The sequence below is a fragment of the Hyla sarda genome, chromosome 4, assembly GCF_029499605.1.
Source record: "Hyla sarda isolate aHylSar1 chromosome 4, aHylSar1.hap1, whole genome shotgun sequence".
NCBI lineage: Eukaryota > Metazoa > Chordata > Amphibia > Anura > Hylidae > Hyla > Hyla sarda.
In genome coordinates, this window is record NC_079192.1 from 269,078,287 (window position 1) to 269,100,358 (window position 22,072).

General features: G+C 41.0%; 1 protein-coding gene across 2 annotated transcripts in view; it reads right to left on the minus strand.

The window, feature by feature from the left end:
* Positions 1 to 21,641, minus strand: part of CNOT2 (CCR4-NOT transcription complex subunit 2) — a 97,256-nt gene extending 75,615 nt beyond the window's left edge. For both annotated transcript variants that reach the window (XM_056574133.1, XM_056574132.1), the window contains exon 1: positions 21,375 to 21,641. The gene's annotated coding sequence lies outside the window, so the exon portion shown is untranslated. The remainder of the gene's footprint in view (positions 1 to 21,374) is intronic.
* Positions 21,642 to 22,072: the final 431 nt, after the last annotated feature.

Here is a 22,072-nt window from a genome sequence, read left to right on the forward strand (position 1 = left end):
TGTAGTCCCTTATGACAGCAGCAGTGATTGGTCGTGCAGCCTTTCCTATGGCATTGAGCAGCTCGTATTCCATGCATCTGGGGTTAGTACAGCGGAGGCATTCGGCTTCCGTTGTGCGTCAGAGGCCTGTTGTGGTTTTGGCCTGCTTCTGCCATGGCCTCCTGCCAGAGCCATAGTTGCGGACTGTTACTGAGGATCGCGATCAACTAATCACAGACCGATAATTAGATAATGGAAATCATTGACAACAATTTGCAGTATCCATTATTATTTCTTTTATAAAGTCTACAGCAATTTCTCACTACTACCTAAAAGCAACTGGCACTAAGCAGTCTATGTTCACAGTATTGATGCCATGTTATTAACAAGCACCTTAAAAAGGTACAGCACCGAGGGGGAAGATCAAAACCTGTCCAGAGGAAACGTTGCCGAGTTGCCCATAGCAACCAGATTGCTTTTTTTCCCACTTTTTGAAAATGCCTTTGAAAAATGAGCGATCTGATTGGTTGCCATGAGCAACTCAGCAACGTTTCCTCTGCAAAGGTTTTGATGGATCTCCCCTGAAGTGTTTACTACAGCTGACACTGTTCACAATTAAAACCCTTGGGCACTGTGGCCAATAGAAACAGACTGCATCATCAAGTGTTAGACACGATGAGAGAACTCCATCCCCTCACTGGAGCCTCCACCAGCACAGTAATGCAGTGTATTATAGAAGGGTCGCCAACCACAAGCATATACTGCACAAGTTGTACGAATACAAAATATTGCTCTTATTGATACAGATCTGGAATAAACTTCCACGGTTTATGTAAAGTTGCAGAGCTGGGATTGGAGGGGATCCCAGAGGTTGAATTTGAATTGTTTTAGGCTTTTCTGTCCATATGCTCTCCTATAGGAAGAAAAAAAAAGCCCAAAAGAAGCATGCATGAGAACTCAATGGAGCATTTTATGTAAGTCGCTATGCACCTCAGGCGCAAACAGCGGGACGAGAACTTTACACCCTGTGTGGCTGTAACATAGGATTCACACCTATGATTTCGGACAGTAGTCAAGCCTTATTTTGATATTCTTCAGCCTGAATCATTCCATTACAGTCTCTCTCTCTGTGCTGGTTACACCCCTGGTTTGGGCTAAAAATACTGAGCAAAATCAGCTCCAAACAGAGACCAAATGACCTAAATCCTATCTGTGAGCACAGCCTTTGCCCTTTATTAAGAAAGTATTATTTCCACTTAGAATAGAATATGTATTTGCATTGCCTCTGGATTTCCTGCTTACACGCCGGCATGTTTGCTACCGACGCTTAAGAAACGGCGCACGTATAACAAGTATATCTAATAGTAAGTGTAATTACGTCTGTCATATCAATTATTAATTCAGCCATTTTCATCTCAAAAGAGGCAAAGAATTAAGGCCATAAATTGCAGGTACAGCAGACATGTTCTTTTCAGGGCCGCACTGCAAATATTGGTTATCAATAATTAAGGTCTGTGTTTGCTGGAGTGAATGGGGGCTGGGTGCAGAGTAAACACTCGGCGACTGTCTGCTCAATACAGAATACACCCTATGGGCTATGGTGCTCTCACTAGACCATCTACCAGATTTACAATATAAAAAGCCAAGGCCCACCCAACCACAGTCCCCATTAGTGTGTATGCTCAGCTTAAACCCCCTTAATGACAGGCTTTTTTTTTTTTTATCTGACACGTGTCTCTCTAACCCCTTGAGGACCAAGCCCATTTTGGGCTTAAAGGGGTAATCCGGTGAAAACCTTTTTTCTTTTAAATCAACTGGTGCCAGAAAGTTAAACATATTTGCAAATTACTTCTATGAAAAAAATCGTAATACTTCCAGTACTTATTAGCTGCTGAATGCTTCAGAGGAAATTCCTTTCTTTTTGGAACACTGATGACATCACGAGCACAGTGCTCTCTGCTGACATCTCTGTCCATTTTAGCAACCGTGCATAGCAGATGTATGCTAAGGGCAGCATGGTGACTCAGTGGTTAGCACTGCTGCCTTGCAGTGCTGGGGACTTGGGTTCAAATCCCACTAAGGACAACAATAAAGAGTTATTATTATTATTATTATTATTATGACGTCAGCAAAGAGCACTGTGCTCGTGATGTCATCAGAGAGAATTCCAAAAAGAAAAGAATTTCCTCTGTAGTATTAAGCAGCTAATAAGTACAGGAAGGATTAAAAATTTGCAATAGAAGTCATTTACAAATCTTTTTATCTTTCTGGCACCAGTTGATTTAAAAGAAAAAAAGGTTTTCACCGGAGTACCCCTTTAAGGACAGGCCAATCTGAGTTTTCATCTTTCGTTTTTTTTCTCCTCCCCTTCTTAAAATCATAGGCACTGTAGGTCCATACAGTAACAGGGATACCCAATTATTGTAGGTTTTATTTTAAATTTTACCACTTAAAAATTATAACTACATGCACCAAAATTGGTATGTTTAAAATAGTCATCTTCTGACCCCTATAACCTTTTTTTCCCCACATACGGGGCTAAATGAGGTTTCATTTTCTGTTTCTAAATTCTGTTATATTTATTCTGTGGGTCGGTAGGGCTATGGCAATACCCAATTTACACAGCTTTTTGGGATAATGTTCCTTTTCACAGCAAAACACTCTTGCCATGTTCTGACAGCAATAACTTATACATTTTTCTTCCGACCACATTATGTGAGGGCTAATTTTGTGTGGGGCGAGCTAATTTTTTTATTGGTATCAGTTTAAAACAATTCTCCCAATATTGGTTTTTCTTTTTTTTTTTATGGTGTTTACTGCACGGGATAAATAATTTTTTTTGTTTTATAGTACAACTCGTTACAAATGTGGCAATAAACTTATGTACAGGTTTTTTGTTTTTTTTTTTAGAATAATTTAGAGCTTTATTTATTTTATTTTCATTAAATAAACCAAAGATTTGAATGGAGGCACGATTCAAACTTGCCTAAAATACCAGCACCGCATATCACATAAGTTCGATAGAGTCCATAATCCGTAATATATATCCAAATGAATGGTGGTGCACGGAAGCAATAAGGTAGATATAAAACATTGGTAATAAAAAAGGAAATCCTGAACTCTCCATAGCAATATGATACGGTATGGGATGTCTTATCCGAAGATGGCACGGGGAGCTCACAGGCTATAAACGGTAGTGTCGTGCAACAGCTGCACTTCTTCCAGCCGGAGTACTAGCCCACCCTCACTTACTGTACTTTGCCCATGCCTGTGCTTCAGCTTGGACAAAGCCATCATTTCTATAAAAAGGAAATAACATTTTCTTATGAAGTATATTAGAAAGGTTAATGTTTTTCCAAGAGGAAATAGTGTGGATTATCAGCTGTGGAAAAACCATAGCAATTCCACTATATGTGTGAACCACAGTATATTGGTCTGTATTTGGGCCTCTTCATTTTAAACCAGGAGAGGATCCAGGACACTGAAAAATCTGAAAAGCTTTCCAATATTGCTTTTCTCTGTGTCAATTCCACTCTTGGTGTTAACTAAAAAATAAAATAATGACTAAAATAAGCTCCAAGATGCGGACCAAATATTGAGTAAAAAGCTACGTGTGAACCCAGCCCAGTTTAAGCATGCTACATGATGTTTCTGTAATGCTTAACAGCCCTTTCACATCTTATCTAGAAATACTACTAGGAAATCCCCAAATAGGGACCTATGCAATGCAGTAGTGCCCATCTCCTCTAAGTGTCCAACATCTGGTCCAACTTATCAGGTAAAAAAATGTAACTTTTCATTGTACTGATGAATAAATACACTTAAAGAAAAAGGTGCACAAAAACACACCCCAAAAAATATAGTGTATGCACATAGGGGAACACTCAGTCACCAATGGAGCACCAGGCCCAAGGAGTAGATAGAGTATATATATCTGGTTACAGGTAAGTAGAGGTGGAATGATGTTTAACTAAGAATGATTCTGGATGATATTATGGTACAGTGCTACAGGGAAGTCAGGATGTAGTAGAAGGAGCAAGGGGATTGTGCCCTCTAACTCTAATGCTCCCAAACGTCTCTCTTAACAGGGTGGCCTCAACCACGGTGCCGTTCCCTGGCCTGTCAGTAAGTGAGGGAGGAAAAAAAAAAAAAAGATAAGATAGTGTGAACAGGGAGTCCCGTGCTTCAAAGGCTAAGAGTGGCCCAAATATATTAGCCATAAACAAACTAAATTTACACCACCATACAGTGTTCACCAGAATAAAACCAAATCGATGCCTAGAAAAGGCATCCAAGATATGATACATTAATACAATTCTGCCAGTTCCAACACGTTTTTCCTGTCCAATGCAATCAAGTTCTTCAGGGAACCACTTGATTAGCAAAATACTGGTGCGGTTTAAATTTTGTTTGTTTTGGGCTAAGATATTTTGGGCACTCTTGGCCTTCGGAGCAAAGGACACACAGTTCAAAACATCACACTATTTTTATTTTCTCCCTTATTTACTGAAAACCCAGTGAACAGCATAATGGTTGAGGCCACCCTGTTCAGGAGGTGGGTCCTTCAAATGGCAAGGACAGAAGTGGGGGGAGGATTAAAGTTAGAGTGCACAATCCCATTGCTCCTACTACTACATCCTGACTCCCCTATAGCACTGTACCCTAATATATCATCCGGTATTCTTAAAATGTTGAAACACCGTTCCCCCCCCTACTTACCTGTTACCAGATATACTCTTATCTATTCTTGGGCCCAGTGCTGCATTGGCAACTGAGTGTTCCCCTGTGTGTGTACCCTATCTTTTTGGGTGAGTTTTTGTGTACCCTTTTCTTTCTTTTTTTTTTTATATTAAAGCGTACCCGTCAGATCCAACAAAAATATGTATATTTTTATATGCCTCTCAGTACCTAATCCTGACCATGTACATAAAATTTTTATGTGTTTAGCACCTTTATTTTTTTTATTACACTTTTAATTTAGCTCACTAGTCTGAATTCGGCGATCTGATCATCCAGCATGGCAGACTGATATCCCCTCACCTGCCTCCACAAGCTTCCCAGAGTCTTCTGCTCTGATCGGCCTTCCCGCAGACCAGAACAGAAGATGACCGATAGCACTGAACAATATTAGCAATCGAATGATTGCTATAAATAGTCCCCTATGGGGACTATTAACCCCTTAAGGACTCAGCCCATTTTGGCCTTAAGGACTCAGACTTTAAAATTTTTACGTTTTCATTTTTTCCTCCTCGCCTTCTAAAAATCATAACTTTTATATTTTCATCCACAGACTAGTATGGGGGCTTGTTTTTTGCGCGACCAGTTGTCCTTTGTAATGACATAACTCATTATATCATAAAATGTATGGCGCAACCAAAAAACACTATTTTTGTGGGGAAATTAAAACGAAAAACGCAATTTTGCTAATTTTGGAAGGTTTCGTTTTCACGCCGTACAATTTATGGTAAAAATGACATGTGTTCTTTATTCTGAGGGTCAATACGATTAAAATGATACCCATTATTATTACATACTTTTCTATTATTGTTGCGCTTAAAAAAAATCACAAACTTTTTAACCAAATTAGTACGTTTATAATCCCTTTATTTTGATGACCTCTAACTTTTTTATTTTTCCATATAAGCGGCGGTATGGGGGCTCATTTTTTGCGCCATGATCTGTACTTTTTTTTTATACCACATTTGCATATAAAAAACTTTTAATACATTTTTTATCATTTTTTAAAAAATAAAAAGTAGCAATTTTGGACTTTTTTTTTTCGTTCACGCCGTTCACCGTACGGGATCATTAACATTTTATTTTAATAGTTCGGACATTTACGCACGCGGCGATACCAAATATGTCTATAAAATAAATTTTTTACACTTTTTGGGGGTAAAATAGGAAAAAACGGACGTTTTACATTTTTATTGGGGAATGGGATTTTTTTTACTTTTACTTTGACATTTTTTAACATTTTTTTTTTTACACTTGAATAGTCCCCATAGGGGACTATTCATAGCAATACCATGAATACTAATACTGATTGCTAATACTGAACTATGTATAGGACATAGAACAGATCAGTGTTATCGGCGATCTTCTGCTCTGGTCTGCTCGATCTCAGACCAGAGAAGGAGACGCCGGGAGCCGGACAGAGGAAGGTGAGGGGACCTCCGTGCGGCGTTCTGAATGATCGGATCCCTGCAGCAGCGCTGAGAATGATCCGATCATTCATTGAAATCGCGCACTGCCGCAGATGCCGGGATCTGTATTGATCCCGGCACCTGAGGGGTTAATGGCGGACGCCCGCGAGATCGCGGGCGTCGGCCATTGCCGGCGGGTCCCTGGCTGCGATCAGCAGCTGGGATCAGCCACGCATGACACGGGCATCGCTCCGATGCCCGCAGTTATGCACGGGACGTAAATGTACGTCCTGGTGCGTTAAGTACCACCTCACCAGGACGTACATTTACGTCCTGCGTCCTTAAGGGGTTAAAGTGTAAAAATAAAAGTAAAAAAAAATTGAAAAACACCCTCCCCCAATAAAAACGTAATTTGCCCCATTTTCTCTATTTCACCTCCAAAAAGTGTTAAAAAATTATTTTATATACATATTTGGTATCGCCGCGTGCGTAAATATCTGAACTGTTAAAATAAAATGTGGTGAACAGCGTGAATGTGAAGAAAAAAAAAAAAAAGTCCAAAATAGCTGCTTTTTTTTTATAACATTTTACTCCAAAAAAATTTATAAAAAATGGATTAAAAGTTTTATATAAAGCCAATATAGTATCAATAAAAAGTACAGATCACGGCGCAAAAAAATTTGCCCTCATACCGCCGCTTATACGGAAAAATGAAAAAGTTATAGGTCTTCAAAATAGGAGGATTTTAAACATACTAATTTGGTTAAAAAGTTTGCGTTTTTTTTTTTTACGCGCAACAGTAATAGAAAAGTATGTTATCATGGGTATCATTTTAATCGTATTGACCCAAAAAGAATAAAGAACACATGCCATTTCTACCGTACTGCGTGAAAACAAAACCTTCCAAAATTAGGAAAATTGAGGTTCTTTTTAATTTCCCCAAACAAATAGAATTTTTTTGGTTGCGCCATACATTTTATGGTAAAGTGAGTGATGGCATTACAACGGACAACTGGTCGCGCAAAAAACAAACCCTCATAATAGTCTGTGGATGAAAATATAAAAGTTATGATTTTTTGAAGGAGAGGGAAAAAAAACAAAAAAATGAGCCCTCATACCGCCCCATACATGGAAAAATAAAAAAGTTATAGGGGTCAGAAGATGACAATTTTAAACGTATTAATTTTCCTGCATGTAGTTATGATTTTTTCCTGGTGTCATTTTTACCGAAAAGTGTACTACATAGAAACGGAAGCCCCCAAAAGTTACAAAACTGCGTTTTTTTTTTTTCAATTTTGTCGCAATGATTTTTTTTCCCGCTTCACCGTAGATTTTTGGGCAAAATGACTGACGTCATTACAAAGTAGAATTGGTGGCGCAAAAAATAAGCCATCATATGGATTTTTAGGTGCAAATTTGAAAGAGTTATGATTTTTTAAAGGCAAGGAGCAAAACACGAAAATGCAAAAATGGAAAAAACCCCGGTCCTTAAGGGGTTAAGGACCAGGCCAATTTTATTTTTGAGTTTTCGTTTTTTCCTCCTCGCCTTCTTAAATCCATAACTCTTTTATATTTCCATCTACAAACCCATATAAGGGCTTGTTTTTTGCGTGACCAATTGTACTATGTAATGAAACCTCATTTTACAAAAAAAAAATTTACCGCGAACCCAAAAAACTAATTTTTAGGGAGGAAATTGAAATGAAAAACACAATTTGGCATATTTTGGAGGATTTCGTTTTCACGCTGTACAATTTACGGTAAAAATGACACGTGTTCTTTATTCTGTGGGTCAATATGAGTAAAATGATACCCATGGCTAGATACTTTTTTTTTTAAGCTGTACAAAAATATAAATCTAAAACTTTTTGTACAAAATCAGTAATCTAAAATCACCCTATTTTGACCACCTATATCTTAAATTTTTCCATATATAGGGCGGTATGAGGGCTCATTTTTTGCGCCGTCATCTGAACTTTTTATTGATACCACATTTGCATATATACAACTTTTAGATAATTTTTTATAAATTTTTGGGGGAATAAAATGTGACAAAAAAGCAGCATTTTTGGATTTTCTTTATTTTTTACGTATACGCTGTTCACCGTACGGTATCATTAACATTATATTTTGATAATTCGGACATTTACGCACGCGGCGATACCAAATATGATTTTTTTTTTTTTAAAGTTACGCTTTTTGGGGGTAAAATGGGAAAAACTAACAATTTTCATTTTTATTGGGGGAGGGGCTTTTTCACTTTTTATTTTTACATTTAACCTCTTAAGGACTTAGGGCATACCTGTACGCCCTGAGCCAGGTCCCGATGTGAAAAACGGGGGTCACGCCGTGACCACGCATCACACCGGGTCGGTACCGTCTGCTAACAATAGCCAGGACCCTGGGATAACAGCGCGCGGCGCAACGATCGGTGCCGCGCGCTGTTAACCCTTCAGTCATTTAACCCCTTCCCTAATAAAAGTTTGAATCACCCCTATTTTCCTATAAAAAAAAAAAAATTAAATTAGCCCTCATACCGGCCAGTACGGGGAAAAATAAAAAAGTTACAGGGGTCAGAAGATGACTATTTTAAACGTATAAATTTTCCTGCATGTAGTTATGATTTTTTTCAGAAGTGCGACAAAATCAAACCTATATAAGTAGTAGGGGTGTGAATCGCTAAGAATTTGGCGATACAATTCGAATCGCGATACCAGTGTGGCGATTCGATATATCCCGATACATCGCGATACAGTCTAGGTGACGATACATTACGATATATCCCGATACATCGCCCACCAGGGAGCATTCATAAATCCCAATAGACGCAGCTTTGACAGCAGCGATCTAGTAGTCCAACGTGCACTTTTCTCATTTTATCCCGTCTGGGCTGCAAAATAAAAGAAAACAAAACTTTCTCTTACCTGCCAACGAGCCCCCGGAGCTCCGGTACACTCCGGTAAAGGTGTTCGGTCCCCGGGCTGTATTCTTCTTACTTCCTGTTAGCCCGGCACGTCACACAGAGCTTCAGCCTATCACCGGCTGCAGCGATGTCCCGCCTCGGCCGGTGATAGGCTGAAGCTCCGTGTGACGTGCCGGGCTAACAGGAAGTAAGAAGAATACAGCCCGGGGACCGAACACCTTTACCGGAGTGTACAGGAGCTCAGGGGGCTCAGTGGCAGGTAAGAGAAAGTGCGTTTTCTTTTATTTTGCAGCTCAGACGGGATAAACTAGAAAAGTGCGTGCCGGACTACTCCTTTAATAGCATGCTGGCTATTAGCGGCGGCCCCCGGCTACTGAGAACAGCCGGGGGCTGCAGAGTATGGAGCGGGCACGAGTCCGGAGCCCGCTCCATACAGACTGCAGAGCACCGCATGCTGTATATTAGCGGCGGTGATGCATCAGCGGCCCCCGGCTACTGAAATCAGCCGGGGGTCGCTGAGTACGGAGCGGGCACGGGTCAGAGCCCGCTCCATACACCCAAAGCGCCGCCGCGTCAGATCCGGCCTGCCCGGCTCCACAAATGTGGAACTTGTATCTCCTGATGCCCGGGACATGCTGTTCCGGGCGTCAGGAGATACAAATTCCACATCCCTAAAAGAATCGATTCAAAAATATTTTGAATCGATTCAGTATCGCCAAATGAAAAATCGCGATAATCGCGCAAATCGATTTTTTCTTACATCCTAATAAGTAGGGTATCATTTTAACCGTATAGACCTACAGAATAAAGAGAAGGTGTCATTTTGACCAAAAAATGCACTGCGTAGAAACGGAAGCCCCCAAAAGTTACAAAATGAATGTTTTTCTTCAAATTTGTCGCACAATGATTTTGTTTTCCGTTTCGCCGTGGATTTTTTTTATTAAAATGACTAGTGTCACTGCAAAGTAGAATTGGTAGCGAAAAAATAAGCCATCCTATGGATTTTTAGGTGCAAAACTGAAAGAGTTATGATTTTTAGAAGGTGATGAGGAAAAAATGAAAATGCAAACACGGAAAAACGCTTAAGGGGTTGAATTTTTTTTTTTACCACTTTCTATGTCCCCATAGGGGACTATCTATAGCAATCATTTGATTGATAATACTGTTCAGTGCTATGCATAGGACATAGCACTGATCAGTATTATCGGGGATCTCCTGCTCTGGTCTGCTCGATCTCAGACCAGAGCAGGAGACGCCGGGAGACGGAAGGAGGCAGGTGAGGGGACCGCTGTCCCCAAATTACAGATGATCGGATCACCGCGGCAGCGCTGCGGGCGATTCGCTCACCTATTTTAATGTGCGCATTGCCGGGCGGATCCCCGGCTGCTAATAGCAGCCGGAACCTGCCATGTATGAAACGAGCACCACTCCAATGCTCTCAGACATACACCGGATGTAAATGTACGTCCTGGTGCGCAAAGTCCTGCCAATCCAGAACGTACATTTACGTCCGTGGCCGTTAAGGGGTTAAAAAAAGTTCAGAATTTTTTTAAGTTAGTACAACATGATGGAAACTATACAAATCTGGTATTGCTGTAATCAGGCGGGCCTAAAGTATCAAAACATGTTATCTCAACCACAAGCTAAATGGGGTAAAAAAGATAAACACTAAATTTGCAAAATTACGGTATCTTACCATTTCAATTTCACTTCAAAATTTTTTTTGTTGTTTCGGAGCATATGTTATGGAAAAATTTAACGGTATATCATTATAGTAGTTATTTATGGCTATTATAGGGCGAGGAGGGAAAACGAGAGTGTAAAAGCGAAAATTGGCATGGACAAGTGGATCGTCATGTCGGACAATTTTGCTCCGTTTTAGTCCCGTGGACACGCAGTTTTTAAAAAATAAAATTTCCACACCCCTGCATTGGGGCATAGTACTGGAAAGAGGAAAGTCTGTTCACTGTGCCAACTGGAGCATAGTCTGGGGAGCTTAGCTTGCACTATACAGCTGATGCCCTCCTGCAAAGGCTGGGATAGTAGAAAAACTATTTTGGTATAGTATTTCTGCCTGACTTTCATAATAAAGTTATACGTTTAAAATTGTCATTTTCTGACCCCTATAACTTTATTTTTCCATGTACAGGGCAGTATGAGGGCTCATTTTTTGCACCTTGATCTGAAGTTTTTAGCAGTACCATTTTTGATCGGACTTTATCACTTATTTTCATGATCTAACGTGCGGTTTAACAATATATATGTATAATTTCCGCATGCGGCGATACCACATGTTAATTTTTATTTACAGTTTTTTTTTCTTTTTTATGGGAGAAGGAGGGTGATTCAAACTTTTATTAGGGAAGGGGTTAAATGATCTTTATTCACTTTTTTTCCACTTTTTTTTTTGTGTTATAGCTCCCATAGGGGGCTATAACACTGCTCATTGATCAATGATTCTGCCGCTTGACTACTCATGCCTGGATCTCAGGCACTGAGCAGTCATTCAGCAATTGGACAAGGAGGAAGGTAGGGGACCCTCCTGCTGTCCTGTAAGCTGTTTGGGATACCGCGATTTCATTGCAGCGATCCCAAACAGCCCCCTGTAGCGTGCAGCACCGCGATCAGTGTCCTGGACGGGATAAGCAGAAGTTGGCAAAACAGTCACTATTAGACTACACAATCCAATGAGCTGATTGGGCTCGGCTACACTACGCTATACAGTGATATATCAGTGGGTACCATTATATTATTGTATTGGAATTAATCAGGCTTTTTACTTAATTTTTTTTTTAGGATATGATTTATTTTTATTTATTTTTATTTTTTTTAACGTTAACGCCATTGACCATACAGGATATATAATGTTATATCTAAATACATAGACAATTACGCAAGTGACAATACCAAATACGTTTATTTTTATTATGTTTATACGTTTTTTATATGGAAAAGTGGGTGATGTGAACTTTTAATATGGAAGGGGTTAATGTGTGTTTAAAAAAAAAAAAAAAAAATTATGAAAAAAAATTTTGGTTAACACTTTCAGTCCCCTTAGGGGACTTTAAGAAGGAATCAGATTCCTCAAACAGATCAATGCAGTTCTATTGAACTCCATTGATCTGTGCTCCAGGCAGGCTCAAACAAGTACAGATCCACTGCAGCCTTGGATGAAGAGTTAAGCTTTCCAGCTACCATCCAGATCCACTACAGTGGATCACCCCCCACTAGACCAGCAGGGATGGTTAAAAGGTACCTTTAGACGCCACTGTCAGAATTGACATCGGCGATCTAATGAGTTAACAGCTGCCTGCCACGATTGCCACATGCCGGCTATTAGTGGCGGCCCCCAGCTACTGAAATTAGCTGGGGGCTGACGGGTATAGAGTGGGCACGAGTAAGGAGCCCACTCCATCCTAAGCACTGGCGTATTAAAATCAGAGGGAGAAGGAAGTCTGGCCCTGCTTGCCCGAAGCAGGGCTTAATGCATAAAAGAAGTCACCTGCTTTGCGCCCGGAACTGCATATCCCGGGCATGGGGCAATAGAATTTCCACACCCCTGTATATGATTATATACACGTTCTCCTAGTGTGCCAACATATATTCCAAACGCAGGCCACTTATCAAGTAGGAACCTTGCCATAACAAGCTATTGACCTGTCAATCCTTTCAGCAGAAACAAGTAAAATCCCATGACCTCAATGGCTTTTTGTATTTCTGTTTGAAACTCTGCGTAAAATAAAGGCCAATTCCACTTCATTTCAGCATATAACAGAAAGTGGATTTCTGCTATAGAACGTCAGCAAAGGAACTTCTCTCAGTGTGAAAATACACTAAGAGCGTCTATATGGCACAGCATTGACTGTAGGACGGTGAGCTGCAATATATTGGATATACTGTATAATATCTGGTGTTATGCTTCCATAGCTTTTATACAGATCAAATAAGTGATATCAGCCCATGACTACTGAATGTTTGCCTAGGCTTATACCTCATGGCCATATTATGGCTTACACAATGCCTCCATAGAGCCTAACAGCAACTCTCAGTGCACACATGTGCAGAGGAAAAGTGGGGCAGTTGCCCATAGCAATATGAGCCCTATCACTTTTAAAAAGGCCTCTGAAAAATGAAAGGAGAAATCTGATAACGGCCAATATTTCCTTTGCACAGGTTTAAATCTCCCCTTCTATGGCTCCACTATTGTCATTGTACAAACTCCTGCACATAGCAGACAGGCCTTACCCGTGCTAACTTCTAAGGGTACGATCACAAAGAATTTCTGAGCGGCATTCCATCCAGAAATTACACTTGGAAATGCCAAAGCAGCAGCCTCCCATTGATTTTGATATGTATCTGCGTGCTCCATCCAGTCACACTGGAAATTGGGGACATCCGCACGGCCTGCACTGTTGTGAATGGTGGCAGCAATTTGCCTCATTGACAAATAGGACTTTCCTACAGGATTCCGGCGGATGGTTGAAAATCCCTGCCAGAAGTCGTGTCAAGGAAGTTCCAGCATGTGAACCGAGCAATACAAAAGCACTACAATCAGAAATCTGCACAGAATTTGCACACGGACTTCTGTAGTGTGAACAGGGCCTAAGGATCTTCTAAAGCTACTGTGACACTCCCTAGAGTCTAAAACATTAACCAATCCTTAGGATTTTTATTTATTTATTTATTTTTTCTCAAGTGCAGTCAGGAATCCTTCAAATCTGTTAGACAACACTCCTTGCCATAGCGGTCATAGAAACAATGACAGTCATGTAAACAGATCCGTACCTCCAGTTAATGTGCAAATGTTTGTGTATTTAGGAATTTTAAATAAACACAAATGACAACGCAACAGGACCGAGTAATCGAAAGAAAAAGTGGAGCAGTCGGCCCCGGCAACCAATCTGGTCACTTCTTTCTGAACAATAACCGCTCAACCATTCTTTTGCATCAATTCTGAAACGGCCACAATGTTGATCTACATGTGACAGATGGCATCCTTTACCCCAAAAACATCAATAAGGGCTTTTTTCACATTGCTGCCACGTTCCGCTAAATGAAGCTCCTTCACCGAATCCATCGGAAGGACAGTAGTTGAGCGGAGGGGGGGGGGGGGGGGGAAGTAGAAGCTGCGTGGCTTGGAGCATAATAGCTGTGTGAACCTGGCCAAGGAGGAAAGATTAAAAAAAACAAAATAAAAAATTTAAAGATTTTTGCAACCTCCCCTGGAAAAAGTGACAAAACACATAGCATCTCTGCTGGGGTGGGTATATAGGTGTTGTATAGAAATTACAAAAATATTTGTTACGGTATGTCATTTTTTTCATATGAACACAGGAATATAGAAGTGTATACACATACTACATCACTATAGGTTGATGGTCTGGACATGCCTATAGATTAGTGTTCCACAACCAGTGATTCTCCAGTAGTTGTAAACTACCACTCCTATCATTCCCTGAAAGCAAAGAATGGGGACAATGGGGAGGTAGCTTATGTTCAGCTCGTAATGTGTGTGTGTGTGGGGGGGGGGGGGGTACACATTTGGATTGATGTTAATACAATACAGTCAATGCTGTAAATGTTGGCACCCCTGAAATTTTTCTAAAAAATGAAGTATTTCTCACAGAAAAGGATTGCAGTAACACATGTTTTGCTATACATATGTTTATTACCTTTTTGTGTATTGGAACTAAACCAGAAAAGGGAGGAAAAAAAGCAAATTGGACATAATGTCACACCAAACTCCAAAAATGGGCTGGACAAAATTATTGGCACCCTTAACTTTATATATGGTTGCACACCTTTTGGAAAAAAACTGAAATCAGTCGCTTCCTATAACAATCAATAAGCTTCTTACACCTCTCAGCCGGAATGTTGAACGGCTCTTCCTTTGCAAACTGCTCCAGGTCTCTCTTATTGGAAGGGCGCCTTTTCCCAACAGCAATTTTAAGATCTCTCCACAGGTGTTCAATGGGATTTAGATCTGGACTCATTGCTGGCCACTTCAGAACTCTCCAGCGCTTTGTTGCCATCCATTTCTGGGTGCTTTTTGACGTATGTTTGGGGTCATTGTTTTGCTGGAAAACCCAAGATCTCTGACGCAAACCCAGCTTTCTGACACGGGGCTGTACAGTGCGACCCAAAATCCGTTGGTAATCCTCAGATTTCATGATGCCTTTCACACATTCAAGGCACCCAGTGCCAGAGACAGCAAAACAACCCCAAAACATCAATGAGCCTCCACAATATTTCACTGTAGGTACTGTGTTCTTTTCTTTGTAGGCCTCATTCCATTTTCAGTAAACAGTAGAATGATGTGCTTTACCAAAAAGCTCTATCTTGGTCTCATCTGTCCACAAGACGTTTTCCCAGAAGGATTTTGGCTTACTCAAGTTCATTTTGGCAAAATGTTGTCCTGCTTTTTTATGTCTCTGTGTCAGCAGTGGGGTCCTCCTGTGTCTGCCATAGCGTTTCATTTAATTTAAATGTTGACGGTTAGTTCGCGCTGACACTGATGCTCCCTGAGCAGAACGGATTGAATATCTTTGGAACTTGTTTGGGGCTGCTTATCCACCATCTGGACTATCCTGTGTTGACACCTTTCATCAATTTTTCCCTTCCCTCCATGCCCAGGGAGATTAGCTACAGTGCCATGGATTGCAAACTTCTTGATATTGTTGCACACTGTGGACAAAGGCAAATCTAGATCTCTGGAGATGGACTTGTAACCTTGAGATTGTTGATATTTTTCCACAATTTTGGTTCTCAAGTCCTCAGACAGTTCTCTTCCTTTCTGTTGTCCATGCTTAGTGTGGCACACACAGTGCAAAGACTAAGTGAACTTCTCTCCTTTTTATCTGGTTTCAGGTTTAACACCTGTTACTTGCCCCAGGTGAGTTTAAAGGAGCATCACATGCTTGAAACAATCTTATGTTTCCACAATTTTGAAAGGGCGCCAATAAATTTTGTCCAGCCCATTTTTGGAGTTTGATGTGACATTATATCCAATTTGCTTTTTTCCTCCCATTTTTGGTTTAGTTCCAATACACACAAAGGGAATAAACATGTGTATAGCAAAGCATGTGCTACTGCAATCCTTTTCTGTGAGAAATACTTCATTTTCTAGAAAAATTTCAGGGGTGCCAACATTTAGGACCATGACTAAGTAGATGGAGCTACCATAATATTGTTTATCTTGTCATAACCTGACACACAGTAGGTACCCACCATAATCTACTCCATCCTCCCTTTAGAAACCACAGTAAGATCTCAGTGATACTCAGTCCTTTATAAAGAATTGGACTACAAGGTAGCACAAAAGAAAATATGGTGTTGTTGCCCATAGCAGCCACTTTCCTTAATATGTCTAAAGTCTCTTTCTTTGCTATAGGCAACAGTGCCATTTAGCGTGTACAAATTCACTCCACAAGCTCCAATATGTCAAATACAGGAGGCATAAAATTATAGAAACGTATGAACAACTACACAGGATCAAGGCCTAGAAAGGATAATGAGTAGGAAAACTATTACCACCACACAGTGAAAGTATCCGGCGGAACATTATCCCATGTCATGTGCCCAATTATCAGCAAATATTACCCAGTGTATAAGGCTCAGTGATCAGCAAATATTACCCAGTGTATAAGGCTCAGTGATCAGCAAATATTACCCAGTATAACAGGCTCAGTGATCAGCAATTACAACCCAGTATAATAGGCTCAGTGATCAGCAAATATTACCCAGTGTATAAGGCTTAGTGATCAGCAAATATTACCCAGTGTATAAGGCTTAGTGATCAGCAAATATTACCCAGTGTAATAAGCTCAGTGATCAGCAAATATTACCCAGTATAACAGGCTCAGTGATCAGCAATTACAACCCAGTATAATAGGCTCAGTGATCAGCAAATATTACCCAGTGTATAAGGCTTAGTGATCAGCAAATATTACCCAGTGTAATAAGCTCAGTGATCAGCAAATATTACCCAGTGTATAAGGCTTAGTGATCAGCAAATATTACCCAGTGTAATAAGCTCAGTGATCAGCAAATATTACCCAGTGTAATAAGCTCAGTGATCAGCAAATATTACCCAGTGTATAAGGCTTAGTGATCAGCAAATATTACCCAGTGTAATAAGCTCAGTGATCAGCAAATATTACCCAGTGTATAAGGCTTAGTGATCAGCAAATATTACCTAGTGTAATAAGCTCTGTGATCAGCAAATATTACCCAGTGTATAAGGCTTAGTGATCAGCAAATATTACCCAGTGTAATAAGCTCAGTGATCAGCAAATATTACCCAGTGTAATAAGCTCAGTGATCAGCAAATATTACCCAGTGTATAAGGCTTAGTGATCAGCAAATATTACCCAGTGTATAAGGCTCAGTGATCAGCAAATATTACCCAGTGTAATAAGCTCAGTGATCAGCAAATATTACCCAGTGTAATAAGCTCAGTGATCAGCAAATATTACCCAGTGTATAAGGCTTAGTGATCAGCAAATATTACCCAGTGTATAAGGCTTAGTGATCAGCAAATATTACCCAGTGTAATAAGCTCAGTGATCAGCAAATATTACCCAGTGTATAAGGCTCAGTGATCAGCAAATATTTCCCACTGTATAACGCTCAGTGATCAGCAAATATTTCCCACTGTATAACGCTCAGTGATCAGCAAATATTTCCCAATATAATAGGCTCAGTGATCAGCAAATATTACCCAGTGTATAAGGCTCAGTGATCAGCAAATATTACCCAGTGTATAAGGCTCAGTGATCAGCAAATATTACCCAGTGTATAAGGCTCAGTGATCAGCAAATATTACCCAGTGTATAAGGCTCAGTGATCAGCAAATATTACCCAGTGTAATAGATTCAGTGATCAGCAAATATTACCCAGTGTAATAGATTCAGTGATCAGCAAATATTACCCAGTGTAATAGATTCAGTGATCAGCAAATATTACCCAGTGTAATAGATTCAGTGATCAGCAAATATTACCCAGTGTAATACACATCATTTTGACAGGTTTAAATTCTTGTTCATAAGCTGAAAACTCCCTGTGTAATAGGGGCGTTTGGCCAATGAATGATGGTAGTTAAGGGCTACGAAAGTGATTGCTTGTAGGATCCTACCTGCACAATCACCAAGCCATGTAAATGCTATGGGATCAGTGCTTGTATTGTGGCAGTGGGCAACCAATATAAAAGGGCCTTAAAACTTAACTGATCCAGATCGCTGCAGTCTTAGGATAGGACAGTGGTATCAAACTGTGGCCCTCCAGATGTTGCAAAAACTCAACTCCCAGCTTGCCTGGATAGACACTGGCTGCAGCCAACAGCTGTCCGGGAATTCTGGGAGTTGAGGTTTTTCAACATCTGGAGGGCCACAGTTTGAGACCACTGGGCTTTGAACAGAGACCCTGCAGCCAGAGTGTAATCGCAGTTACACTTTGAATGTTGATGTATTGCAGTCACTGAAGACTAATAAATGAAAGCAATGGAATGGTTGCTATGGGCGACCACATTTATATTTTTTATTGTAGAATTTAACTCATTCAGATAAATGATGTATATAAAGAAATCTTATCTACTTGTCACAGTCACAAATTGAAAACATACATAAGTTTATACATAACAGCAATGGTCATCTATATAAAACCCGGGGATTACTTGGGATTTTGCCAACAGCAACCAAGCAGATTCCAGCTGTCACTGTGGGCTGGAAGACAAAGGCCAGATCTGGTCGCTATTGGGGGCAGGAGGTCCATGGAGAATGCAACAGAGGTGTATATGATCTGCACAGTGCACGTATGATCGTACAGAGGTGTATATATGACCATTCACAGTAAACGTATGATCATACAGAGGTGTATATATGACCATTCACAGTACACATTTGATCATACAGAGGTGTATATATGACCATTCACAGTACACGTATGATCGTACAGAGGTGTATATATGACCATTCACAGTACACGTATGATCGTACAGAGGTGTATATATGACCATTCACAGTACACGTATGATCGTACAGAGGTGTATATATGACCATTCACAGTACACGTATGATCGTACAGAGGTGTATATATGACCATTCACAGTACACGTATGATCGTACAGAGGTGTATATATGACCATTCACAGTACACGTATGATCGTACAGAGGTGTATATATGACCATTCACAGTACACGTATGATCGTACAGAGGTGTATATATGACCATTCACAGTACACATATGATCGTACAGAGGTGTATATATGACCATTCACAGTACACGTATGATCGTACAGAGGTGTATATATGACCATTCACAGTAAACGTATGATCATACAGAGGTGTATATATGACCATTCACAGTACACGTTTGATCATACAGAGGTGTATATATGACCATTCACAGTACACGTATGATCGTACAGAGGTGTATATATGACCATTCACAGTACATGTATGATCATACAGAGGTGTATATATGACCATTCACAGTACATGTATGATCATACAGAGGTGTATATATGACCATTCACAGTACATGTATGATCATACAGAGGTGTATATATGAACATTCACAGTACATGGTCATGCACAGTACATATACGATCGTGCAGGAGGTGTATATGATCTGCACAGTGCACGTATGGTCATGCAAAGGTGTATATATGACCATTCACAGTAAACGTATGATCGTACAGAGGTGTATATATGACCATTCACAGTAGACGTATTATCATACAGAGGTGTACATGATCATGCACAGTACATAAACAATTGTGCAGGTGTATGTATGATCACAGTACACATATGATCGTACAGAGGTGTACATTTTCATGCACAGTACACGTGAGATTGTGCAGAGGTGTATATATGATTGTGCAGAGGTGTATGTATGATTGCGCAGAGGTGTATGTATGATTGTGCAGAGGTGTATGTATGATTGTGCACAGTACATGTATGATCGTGTATGTATGATTGTGCACAGTACATGTATGATCGTGTATGTATGATTGAGCACAGTACATGTATGATCGTGTATGTATGATTGTGCACAGTACATGTATGATCGTGTATGTATGATTGTGCACAGTACATGTATGATCGTGTATGTATGATTGTGCACAGTACATGTATGATCGTGTATGTATGATTGTGCACAGTACATGTATGATCGTGTATGTATGATTGTGCACAGTACATGTATGATCGTGTATGTATGATTGAGCACAGTACATGTATGATCGTGTATGTATGATTGAGCACAGTACATGTATGATCGTGTATGTATGATTGTGCACAGTACATGTATGATCGTGTATGTATGATTGTGCACAGTACATGTATGATCGTGTATGTATGATTGAGCACAGTACATGTATGATCGTGTATGTATGATTGTGCACAGTACATGTATGATCGTGTATGTATGATTGTGCACAGTACATGTATGATCGTGTATGTATGATTGTGCACAGTACATGTATGATCGTGTATGTATGATTGTGCACAGTACATGTATGATCGTGTATGTATGATTGTGCACAGTACATGTATGATCGTGTATGTATGATTGAGCACAGTACATGTATGATCGTGTATGTATGATTGAGCACAGTACATGTATGATCGTGTATGTATGATTGTGCACAGTACATGTATGATCGTGTATGTATGATTGTGCACAGTACATGTATGATCGTGTATGTATGATTGTGCACAGTACATGTATGATCGTGTATGTATGATTGAGCACAGTACATGTATGATCGTGTATGTATGATTGTGCACAGTACATGTATGATCGTGTATGTATGATTGTGCACAGTACATGTATGATCGTGTATGTATGATTGTGCACAGTACATGTATGACCCAGGTCCATATATGACCCAGAAGAAAGTGACAGTTGGCGCTATAACTGTCACGGTCAGATAGTGGCCTCCAGAGGGGACAAGCGGCTCTGTGACAGTCCCATCACCGGATCCATCAGCTAGGCCCGGCCTCAGCCTGCGGGCTCCAGTAGCGCTCTGCCGGCAGCTCCCAGCCCCATCACCGCAGGCCCTGTTCCAGCATGAACCCCTGTGCCCCCCACCGCATCGCCGCGACGTCCAACCGCCTCCTCCTCCTGTAACTATCTCCATTCCCGGCCACTTCCAGACAAAAGCCGCCGCCACAGCGGCCGCCAGGGCCTCTCTTCTTCGGCGGCTCCCCGCGCTCCCGGCCGCCGCACTCCGGCTCTTCCTCCCGGCCTTCCCTGACACAGCTCGGAGCCCGGCCACGGAGGAGGAAGACCCCGAGTGGGGCCCAGACAAATAAGAAACACTCACCGCATGAATTTTCTTGTCTCGCAGAACCAAGATGGCTGTGTTTCCAACCCGGAGGATGCTGGGTGGGTGACCTTTCCCCTTTGACCCTCCGCCGTGACCCGCTCTCCTTCTCCTCCCTCCCTAACAACGGCAGCAGGTAACCAGGAAGCGGCCCGGGCCTAGATGGGGGGGATCGGCCTGCTGGTGCGGGGACTGCGCCTGCTCTCCGGTGCTCAGTAGCCCCCTCCTTCCTGTGCGTGCGCGGCGGGCGGGGGGAGGAGGAGGAAGCGGCCGTTTTGGCGGCTTCATTCACATCCCAGGCCAGAGAGGAGGAAGCTGCGCTGTACAGCGTCACTGTCTATGTCTGCGCTAATCTCTATAAGGGGGGCTGGCACACACTGTATTACCGGGACGACTCTGACACGACCACCTCCATGAGAAGACCAATACTTCTGTGACAGTTTTTATTGTACATTCTTTGAGGAGACCACCTTCCTAGAAGACACTTTTTGGTGGTCTCAGAGGGGTTTCCCCATATTACCGTACAGGTGGCAGGCTCTCCTCACACTCTCCATACTGGGGGAGATTTATCACAACCTGCCCAGAGGAAAAGTTGCTCATATTAACCAATCAGATCGCTTCTTTCATTTTTCAGATGCCTTTTCAAAATTGAAAGAAGCGATCTGATTGGTTGCTATGGGCAACTCAGGAACCTTTAC